Genomic DNA, 10,686 nt, shown 5'->3' on the forward strand with positions numbered 1-10,686 from the left:
TTGCACCGTTTCAGTGTGGTTTGGAACCGTAACGAAGTGCTCGTAAGGTATTGTACCGTTTTGGTGTGGTTTGGTACCGTATGGATGTACTCGTAAGGTATTGTACCGTTTTGGTGTGGTTTGGTACCGTATGGATGTACTCGTACGGTATTGCACCGTTTGGGTGTGGTTTGGTACCGTATGGATGTACTCGTACGGTATTGCACCGTTTTGGTGTGGTTTGGTACCTTATGGATGTACTCGTACGGTATTGCACCGTTTTGGTGTGGTTTGGTACCTTATGAATGTACTCGTACGGTATTGCTCCGTTTTTGTGTGGTTTGGTACCGTATGGATGTACTCGTACGGTATTGCACTGTTTTGGTGTGGTTTGGTACCGTATGGATGTACTCGTACGCTATTGCACCGTTTCGGTGTGGTTTGGAACCGTAACGAAGTATTCGTAAGGTATTGTACCGTTTTGGTGTGGTTTGGTACCGTATGGATGTACTCGTACGGTATTGCACCTTTCGGTGTGGTTTGGAACCGTAACGAGGTACTCGTAAGGTATTGTACCGTTTTGGTGTGGTTTGGTACCGTATGGATGTACTCCTACGGTATTGCACCGTTTCGGTGTGGTTTGGAACCGTAACGAAGTACTCGTAAGGTATTGTACCGTTTTGGTATGATTTGGTACCGTATGGATGTACTCGTACGGTATTGCACCGTTTTGGTGTGCTTTGGTACCTTATGGATGTACTCCTACGGTATTGCACCGTTTTGGTGTGGTTTGGTACCGTATGGATGTACTCGGACGGTATTGGACTGTTTTGGTGTGGTTTGGTTCCGGATGGATGTACTCGTACGGTATTGCACCGTTTTTGTGTCGTTTGGTACCGTATGGATGTACTCGTACGGTATTGCACCGTTTTTGTGTGGTTTGGTACCGTATGGATGTACTCGTACGGTATTGCACCGTTTCAGTGTGGTTTGGAACCGTAACGAAGTACTCGTAAGGTATTGTACCGTTTTGGTGTGGTTGGGTACCGTATGGATGTACTCGTACGGTATTGCACCGTTTTGGTGTGGTTTGGTATCGTATGGATGTACTCGTACGGTATTGCACCGTTTTGGTGTGGTTTGGTACCTTATGGATGTACTCGTACGGTATTGCACCGTTTCGGTGTGGTTTGGTACCGTATGGATGTACTCGTACGGTATTGCACCGTTTCGGTGTGGTTTGGAACCGTAACGAAGTGCTCGTAAGGTATTGTACAGTTTTGGTGTGGTTTGGTACCGTATGGATGTACTCGTACGGTATTGCACCGTTTTGGGTGTGGTTTGGTAGCGTATGGATGTACTCGTACGGTATTGCACCGTTTTGGTGTGGTTTGGTACCTTATGGATGTACTCGTACGGTATTGCACCGTTTCGGTGTGGTTTGGTACCGTATGGATGTACTCGTACGGTATTGCACCGTTTTGGTGTGGCTTCGTACCTTATGGATGTACTCGTACGGTATTGCACCGTTTCGGTGTGGTTTGGTACCGTATGGATGTACTCGTACGGTATTGCACCGTTTTGGTGTGGTTTGGAACCGCAACGAAGTACTCGTAAAGTATTAAACCGTTTTGGTGTGGTTTGGTACCGTATGGATGTACTCGTACGGTATTGCACCGTTTTGGTGTGGTTTGGTACCGTATAGATGTACTCGTACGGTATTGCACTGTTTCGGTGTGGTTTGGAACCGTAACGAAGTGCTCGTAAGGTATTGTACCGTTTTGGTGTGGTTTGGTACCGTATGGATGTACTCGTACGCTATTCCACCGTTTCGGTGTAGTTTGGAACCGTAACGAAGTTCTCGTAAGGTATTGTACCGTTTTGGTGTGGTTTGGTACCGTATGGATGTACTCGTACGGTATTGCACCGTTTCGGTGTGGTTTGGAACCGTAAGGAGGTACTCGTAAGGTTTTGTACCGTTTTGGTGTGGTTTGGTACCGTATGGATATCCTCCTACGGTATTGCACCGTTTCGGTGTTGTTTGGAACCGTAACGAAGTACTCGTAAGGTATTGTACCGTTTTGGTATGATTTGGAACCGTATGGATGTACTCGTACGGTATTGCACCGTTTTGGTGCGGTTTGGTACCTTATGGATGTACTCGTACGGTATTGCACCGTTTTGGTGTTGTTTGGTACCGTATGGATGTACTCGGACGGTATTGGACTGTTTTGGTGTGGTTTGGTACCGGATGGATGTACTCGTACGGTATTGCACCGTTTTTGTGTCGTTTGGTACCGTATGGATGTACTCGTACGGTATTGCACCGTTTTGGTGCGGTTTGGTACCGTATGGATGTACTCGTACGGTGTTGCACCGTTTCGGTGTGGTTTGGAACCGTAACGAAGTACTCGTAAGGTATTGCACCGTTTTGGTGTGGTTTGGTACCGTATGGATGTACTCGTACGGTATTGCACCGTTTTGGTGTGGTTTGGTATCGTATGGATGTACCCGTACGGTATTGCACCGTTTCGGTGTGGTTTGGTACCGTATGGATGTACTCGTACGGTATTGCATCGTTTCGGTGTGGTTTGGTACCGTATGGATGTACTCGTACGGTATTGCACCGTTTCGGTGTGGTTTGGAACCGTATGGATGTACTCGTAAGGTATTGTACCGTTTTGGTGTGGTTTGGTACCGTATGGATGTACTCGTACGGTATTGCACCGTTTCGGTGTGGTTTGGTACCTTATGGATGTACTCGTATGGTATTGTACCGTTTTGGTGTGGTTTGGTACCGTATGGATGTACTCGTACGCTATTCCACCGTTTCGGTGTAGTTTAGAACCGTAACGAAGTTCTCGTAAGATATTGTACCGTTTTGTTGTGGTTTGGTACCGTATGGATGTACTCGTACGGTATTGCACCGTTTCGGTGTGGTTTGGAACCGTAACGAGGTACTCGTAAGGTATTGTACCGTTTTGGTGTGGTTTGGTACCGTATGGATGTACTCCTACAGTATTGCACCGTTTCGGTGTTGTTTGGAACCGTAACGAAGTACTCGTAAGGTATTGTACCGTTTTGGTATGATTTGGTACCGTATGGATGTACTCCTACGGTATTGCACCGTTTTGGAGTGGTTTGGTACCGTATAGATGTACTCGTACCGTATTGCACTGTTTCGGTGTGGTTTGGAACCGTAACGAAGTGCTCGTAAGGTATTGTACCGTTTTGGTGTGGTTTGGTACCGTATGGATGTACTCGTACGCTATTCCACCGTTTCGGTGTAGTTTGGAACCGTAACGAAGTTCTCGTAAGGTATTGTACCGTTTTGGTGTGGTTTGGTACCGTATGGATGTACTCGTACGGTATTGCACCGTTTCGGTGTGGTTTGGAACCGTAAGGATGTACTCGTAAGGTTTTGTACCGTTTTGGTGTGGTTTGGTACCGTATGGATGTACTCGTACGGTATTGCACCGTTTCGGTGTTGTTTGGAACCGTAACGAAGTACTCGTAAGGTATTGTACCGTTTTGGTATGATTTGGTACCGTATGGATGTACTCGTACGGTATTGCACCGTTTTGGTGTGGTTTGGTACCTTATGGATGTACTCGTACGGTATTGCACCGTTTTTGTGTTGTTTGGTACCGTATGGATGTACTCGGACGGTATTGCACCGTTTTTGTGTGGTTTGGTACCGTATGGATGTACTCGTACGGTATTGCACCGTTTCAGTGTGGTTTGGAACCGTAACGAAGTACTCGTAAGGTATTGTACCGTTTTGGTGTGGTTTGGTACCGTATGGATGTACTCGTACGGTATTGCACCGTTTTGGTGTGGTTTGGTATCGTATGGATGTACTCGTACGGTATTGCACCGTTTTGGTGTGGTTTGGTACCTTATGGATGTACTCGTACGGTATTGCACCGTTTCGGTGTGGTTTGGTACCGTATGGATGTACTCGTACGGTATTGCACCGTTTCGGTGTGGTTTGGTACCGTATGGATGTACTCGTACGGTATTGCACCGTTTCGGTGTGGTTTGGAACCGTAACGAGGTACTCGTAAGGTTTTGTACCGTTTTGGTGTGGTTTGGTACCGTATGGATGTACTCCTACGGTATTGCACCGTTTCGGTGTTGTTTGGAACCGTAACGAAGTACTCGTAAGGTATTGTACCGTTTTGGTGTGGTTTGGTACCGTATGGATGTACTCGTACGGTATTGCACCGTTTCGGTGTGGTTTGGAACCGTAAGGAGGTACTCGTAAGGTTTTGTACCGTTTTGGTGTGGTTTGGTACCGTATGGATGTACTCCTACGGTATTGCACCGTTTCGGTGTTGTTTGGAACCGTAACGAAGTACTCGCAAGGTATTGTACCGTTTTGGTATGATTTGGTACCGTATGGATGTACTCAGACGGTATTGCACCGTTTTGGTGTGGTTTGGTACCTTATGGATGTACTCCTACGGTATTGCACCGTTTTGGTGTGGTTTGGTACCGTATGGATGTACTCGGACGGTATTGGACTGTTTTGGTGTTGTTTGGTACCGGATGGATGTACTCGTACGGTATTTCACCGTTTTTGTGTCGTTTGGTACCGTATGGATGTACTCGTACGGTATTGCACCATTTTGGTGTGGTTTGGTACCGTATGGATGTACTCGTACGGTATTGCACCGTTTCGGTGTGGTTTGGTACCGTATGGATGTACTCGTACGGTATTGCACCGTTTCGGTGTGGTTTGGTACCTTATGGATGTACTCGTACGGTATTGCACCGTTTCGGTGTGGTTTGGAACCGTAACGAAGTGCTCGTAAGGTATTGTACAGTTTTGGTGTGGTTTGGTACCGTATGGATGTACTCGTACGGTATTGCACCGTTTTGGGTGTGTTTTGGTAGCGTATGGATGTACTCGTACGGTATTGCACCGTTTCGGTGTGGTTTGGTACCTTATGGATGTACTCGTACGGTATTGCACCGTTTCGGTGTGGTTTGGTACCGTATGGATGTACTCGTACGGTATTGCACCGTTTTGGTGTGGCTTGGTACCTTATGGATGTACTCGTACGGTATTGCACCGTTTCGGTGTGGTTTGGTACCGTATGGATGTACTCGTACGGTATTGCACCGTTTTGGTGTGGTTTGGAACCGCAACGAAGTACTCGTAAAGTATTAAACCGTTTTGGTGTGGTTTGGTACCGTATGGATTTACTCGTTTGGTATTGCACCGTTTTGGTGTGGTTTGGTACCGTATAGATGTACTCGTACGGTATTGCACTGTTTCGGTGTGGTTTGGAACCGTAACGAAGTGCTCGTAAGGTATTGTACCGTTTTGGTGTGGTTTGGTACCGTATGGATGTACTCGTACGCTATTCCACCGTTTCGGTGTAGTTTGGAACCGTAACGAAGTTCTCGTAAGGTATTGTACCGTTTTGGTGTGGTTTGGTACCGTATGGATGTACTCGTACGGTATTGCACCGTTTCGGTGTGGTTTGGAACCGTAAGGAGGTACTCGTAAGGTTTTGTACCGTTTTGGTGTGGTTTGGTACCGTATGGATGTACTCCTACGGTATTGCACCGTTTCGGTGTTGTTTGGAACCGTAACGAAGTACTCGTAAAGTATTAAACCGTTTTGGTGTGGTTTGGTACCGTATGGATGTACTCGTACGGTGATGCACCGTTTTGGTGTGGTTTGGTACCGTATAGATGTACTCGTACGGTATTGCACCGTTTTGGTGTGGTTTGGTACCGTATAGATGTACTCGTACGGTATTGCACCGTTTCGGTGTTGTTTGGAACCGTAACGAAGTACTCGCAAGGTATTGTACCGTTTTGGTATGATTTGGTACCGTATGGATGTACTCAGACGGTATTGCACCGTTTTGGTGTGGTTTGGTACCTTATGGATGTACTCCTACGGTATTGCACCGTTTTGGTGTGGTTTGGTACCGTATGGATGTACTCGGACGGTATTGGACTGTTTTGGTGTTGTTTGGTACCGGATGGATGTACTCGTACGGTATTGCACCGTTTTTGTGTCGTTTGGTACCGTATGGATGTACTCGTACGGTATTGCACCATTTTGGTGTGGTTTGGTACCGTATGGATGTACTCGTACGGTATTGCACCGTTTCGGTTTGGTTTGGTACCGTATGGATGTACTCGTACGGTATTGCACCGTTTCGGTGTGGTTTGGTACCTTATGGATGTACTCGTACGGTATTGCACCGTTTCGGTGTGGTTTGGTACCGTATGGATGTACTCGTACGGTATTGCACCGTTTCGGTGTGGTTTGGAACCGTAACGAAGTGCTCGTAAGGTATTGTACAGTTTTGGTGTGGTTTGGTACCGTATGGATGTACTCGTACGGTATTGCACCGTTTTGGGTGTGTTTTGGTAGCGTACGGATGTACTCGTACGGTATTGCACCGTTTCGGTGTGGTTTGGTACCTTATGGATGTACTCGTACGGTATTGCACCGTTTCGGTGTGGTTTGGTACCGTATGGATGTACTCGTACGGTATTGCACCGTTTTGGTGTGGCTTGGTACCTTATGGATGTACTCGTACGGTATTGCACCGTTTCGGTGTGGTTTGGTACCGTATGGATGTACTCGTACAGTATTGCACCGTTTTGGTGTGGTTTGGAACCGCAACGAAGTACTCGTAAAGTATTAAACCGTTTTGGTGTGGTTTGGTACCGTATGGATTTACTCGTACGGTATTGCACCGTTTTGGTGTGGTTTGGTACCGTATAGATGTACTCGTACGGTATTGCACTGTTTCGGTGTGGTTTGGAACCGTAACGAAGTGCTCGTAAGGTATTGTACCGTTTTGGTGTGGTTTGGTACCGTATGGATGTACTCGTACGCTATTCCACCGTTTCGGTGTAGTTTGGAACCGTAACGAAGTTCTCGTAATGTATTGTACCGTTTTGGTGTGGTTTGGTACCGTATGGATGTACTCGTACGGTATTGCACCGTTTCGGTGTGGTTTGGAACCGCAACGAAGTACTCGTAAAGTATTAAACCGTTTTGGTGTGGTTTGGTACCGTATGGATTTACTCGTACGGTATTGCACCGTTTTGGTGTGGTTTGGTACCGTATAGATGTACTCGTACGGTATTGCACTGTTTCGGTGTGGTTTGGAACCGTAACGAAGTGCTCGTAAGGTATTGTACCGTTTTGGTGTGGTTTGGTACCGTATGGATGTACTCGTACGCTATTCCACCGTTTCGGTGTAGTTTGGAACCGTAACGAAGTTCTCGTAAGGTATTGTACCGTTTTGGTGTGGTTTGGTACCGTATGGATGTACTCGTACGGTATTGCACCGTTTCGGTGTGGTTTGGAACCGTAACGAAGTACTCGTAAGGTATTGTACAGTTTTGGTGTGGTTTGGTACCGTATGGATGTACTCGTACGGTATTGCACCGTTTTGGGTGTGTTTTGGTAGCGTACGGATGTACTCGTACGGTATTGCACCGTTTCGGTGTGGTTTGGTACCTTATGGATGTACTCGTACGGTATTGCACCGTTTCGGTGTGGTTTGGTACCGTATGGATGTACTCGTACGGTATTGCACCGTTTTGGTGTGGCTTGGTACCTTATGGATGTACTCGTACGGTATTGCACCGTTTCGGTGTGGTTTGGTACCGTATGGATGTACTCGTACAGTATTGCACCGTTTTGGTGTGGTTTGGAACCGCAACGAAGTACTCGTAAAGTATTAAACCGTTTTGGTGTGGTTTGGTACCGTATGGATTTACTCGTACGGTATTGCACCGTTTTGGTGTGGTTTGGTACCGTATAGATGTACTCGTACGGTATTGCACTGTTTCGGTGTGGTTTGGAACCGTAACGAAGTGCTCGTAAGGTATTGTACCGTTTTGGTGTGGTTTGGTACCGTATGGATGTACTCGTACGCTATTCCACCGTTTCGGTGTAGTTTGGAACCGTAACGAAGTTCTCGTAAGGTATTGTACCGTTTTGGTGTGGTTTGGTACCGTATGGATGTACTCCTACGGTATTGCACCGTTTCGGTGTTGTTTGGAACCGTAACGAAGTACTCGTAAAGTATTAAACCGTTTTGGTGTGGTTTGGTACCGTATGGATGTACTCGTACGGTGATGCACCGTTTTGGTGTGGTTTGGTACCGTATAGATGTACTCGTACGGTATTGCACCGTTTTGGTGTGGTTTGGTACCGTATAGATGTACTCGTACGGTATTGCACCGTTTTGGTGTGGTTTGGTACCTTATGGATGTACTCGTACGGTATTGCACCGTTTCGGTGTGGTTTGGAACCGTAACAAAGTACTCGTAAGGTATTGTACCGTTTTGGTGTGGTTTGGTACCGTATGGGTGTACTCGTACGGTATTGCACCGTTTTGGTGTGGTTTGGTAGCGTATGGATGTACTCGTACGGTATTGCACCGTTTTGGTGTGGTTTGCTACCTTATGGATGTACTCGTACGGTATTGCACCGTTTCGGTGTGGTTTGGTACCGTATGGATGTACTCGTACGGTATTGCACCGTTTCGGTGTGGTTTGGAACCGTAACGAAGTGCTCGTAAGGTATTGTACAGTTTTGGTGTGGTTTGGTACCGTATGGATGTACTCGTACGGTATTGCACCGTTTTGGGTGTGGTTTGGTAGCGTATGGATGTACTCGTACGGTATTGCACCGTTTTGGTGTGGTTTGGTACCGTATGGATGTACTCGTACGGTATTGAACCGTTTTTGTGTGGTTTGTTGGTTTGGTACCGTATGGATGTACTCGTACGGTATTGCACCGTTTCGGTGCGGTTTGGAACCGTAACGAAGTACTCGTAACGTATTGTACCGTTTTGGTGTGGGTTTGTACCGTATGGATGTACTCGTACGGTGATGCACCGTTTTGGTGTGGTTTTGTACAGTATAGATGTACTCGTACGGTATTGCACCGTGTTGGTGTGGTTTGGTACCGTATAGATGTACTCGTACGGTATTGCACCGTTTCGGTGTGGTTTCGAACCGTAACGAAGTGCTCGTAAGGTATTCTACCGTTTTGGTGTGGTTTGGTACCGTATGGATGTACTCGTACGGTATTGCACCGTTTCGGTGTGGTTTGGAACCGTAACGAAGTACTCGTAAGGTATTGTACCGTTTTGGTGTGGTTTGGTACCGTATGGGTGTACTCGTACAGTATTGCACCGTTTTGGTGTGGTTTGGTAGCGTATGGATGTACTCGTACGGTATTGCACCGTTTTGGTGTGGTTTGCTACCTTATGGATGTACTCGTACGGTATTGCACCGTTTCGGTGTGGTTTGGTACCATATGGATGCACTCGTACGGTATTGCACCGTTTCGGTGTGGTTTGGAACCGTAACGAAGTGCTCGTAAGGTATTGTACCGTTTTGGTGTGGTTTGGTACCGTATGGATGTACTCGTAAGGTATTGTACCGTTTTGGTGTGGTTTGGTACCGTATGGATGTACTCGTACGGTATTGCACCGTTTGGGTGTGGTTTGGTACCGTATGGATGTACTCGTACGGTATTGCACCGTTTTGGTGTGGTTTGGTACCTTATGGATGTACTCGTACGGTATTGCACCGTTTTGGTGTGGTTTGGTACCTTATGAATGTACTCGTACGGTATTGCTCCGTTTTTGTGTGGTTTGGTACCGTATGGATGTACTCGTACGGTATTGCACTGTTTTGGTGTGGTTTGGTACCGTATGGATGTACTCGTACGCTATTGCACCGTTTCGGTGTGGTTTGGAACCGTAACGAAGTATTCGTAAGGTATTGTACCGTTTTGGTGTGGTTTGGTACCGTATGGATGTACTCGTACGGTATTGCACCTTTCGGTGTGGTTTGGAACCGTAACGAGGTACTCGTAAGGTATTGTACCGTTTTGGTGTGGTTTGGTACCGTATGGATGTACTCCTACGGTATTGCACCGTTTCGGTGTGGTTTGGAACCGTAACGAAGTACTCGTAAGGTATTGTACCGTTTTGGTATGATTTGGTACCGTATGGATGTACTCGTACGGTATTGCACCGTTTTGGTGTGCTTTGGTACCTTATGGATGTACTCCTACGGTATTGCACCGTTTTGGTGTGGTTTGGTACCGTATGGATGTACTCGGACGGTATTGGACTGTTTTGGTGTGGTTTGGTTCCGGATGGATGTACTCGTACGGTATTGCACCGTTTTTGTGTCGTTTGGTACCGTATGGATGTACTCGTACGGTATTGCACCGTTTTTGTGTGGTTTGGTACCGTATGGATGTACTCGTACGGTATTGCACCGTTTCAGTGTGGTTTGGAACCGTAACGAAGTACTCGTAAGGTATTGTACCGTTTTGGTGTGGTTGGGTACCGTATGGATGTACTCGTACGGTATTGCACCGTTTTGGTGTGGTTTGGTATCGTATGGATGTACTCGTACGGTATTGCACCGTTTTGGTGTGGTTTGGTACCTTATGGATGTACTCGTACGGTATTGCACCGTTTCGGTGTGGTTTGGTACCGTATGGATGTACTCGTACGGTATTGCACCGTTTCGGTGTGGTTTGGAACCGTAACGAAGTGCTCGTAAGGTATTGTACAGTTTTGGTGTGGTTTGGTACCGTATGGATGTACTCGTACGGTATTGCACCGTTTTGGGTGTGGTTTGGTAGCGTATGGATGTACTCGTACGGTATTGCACCGTTTTGGTGTGGTTTGG

Source organism: Rhododendron vialii, chromosome 11a (genome assembly GCF_030253575.1).
Source record: "Rhododendron vialii isolate Sample 1 chromosome 11a, ASM3025357v1".
NCBI classification, from domain to species: domain Eukaryota; kingdom Viridiplantae; phylum Streptophyta; class Magnoliopsida; order Ericales; family Ericaceae; genus Rhododendron; species Rhododendron vialii.